The sequence below is a fragment of the Mandrillus leucophaeus genome, unplaced genomic scaffold (assembly GCF_000951045.1).
Source record: "Mandrillus leucophaeus isolate KB7577 unplaced genomic scaffold, Mleu.le_1.0 Scaffold1458, whole genome shotgun sequence".
Taxonomy (NCBI): Eukaryota; Metazoa; Chordata; class Mammalia; order Primates; family Cercopithecidae; genus Mandrillus; species Mandrillus leucophaeus.
In genome coordinates this window covers 44,335-44,986 of record NW_012101430.1, presented here as the reverse complement: position 1 = coordinate 44,986, position 652 = coordinate 44,335, and the positions used below count along the sequence as shown (strand labels likewise).

At 58.0% G+C, this 652-nt stretch overlaps 1 pseudogene; it reads right to left on the bottom strand.

Annotated features, from left to right (window-relative positions):
• Positions 1–652, bottom strand: part of LOC105535397 — a 22,259-nt pseudogene that overhangs the window by 9,056 nt on the left and 12,551 nt on the right.

The following is a 652-nucleotide window of genomic DNA, read 5'->3' as shown; positions in this document are numbered from 1 at the left end:
GCCAGGGTGAACACACACGGCATGGAAAAGATGAAGGACATCCTTCTGAAGGAATTGAGCATCATGCTGCCCTGTGGCAGGAGGAGTGTGCTAGTCCATCTCCCCTGCCTCCCAGACGTGGCCTGTGTCTTCTCCAGACGCACCAGGAGCCGTTAGTGTTCAGAGGCTATCTAGGCCGATGGTTCTTGAGATGTGCAGGCATCACAGTCACCCAGAGGCCTGTCCGTATAGCTTGCTGGCCCTGCCCCCAGAACTTCCGGCTTCACAGGCCTGGGGCAGACCCTAGAACTCCCACTTGCCACAAGCTCCTAGGTGACATAGATGCTGCTCTGCTGGTCCAGGCACCACATTTTGAGAAGCATGGCTCTAGCACACTGGCCCATTTTCCTTCTGTGAACCTGAGGCCAAGACTGGAGCCAGTCTCCCGGGTCGCCATGGAATCTGGCTCCTTCCCTGCTCTCTCAGTAAGTCCGACACTCGAGGTGGTGTAACTGCAGCAATGTCACCGGGCCCTGTGAGTGGGGTGGCCAGGGCCATGGTTACCCCACCACACCAGGATGCTCGGGGGAAGCCGAGTGGGCCACATATGGGATGTGAGACCTTGAAACCCTGCCCCAGGGAAGCAGGTGACACAACTGGCTCTGTCTTCTGT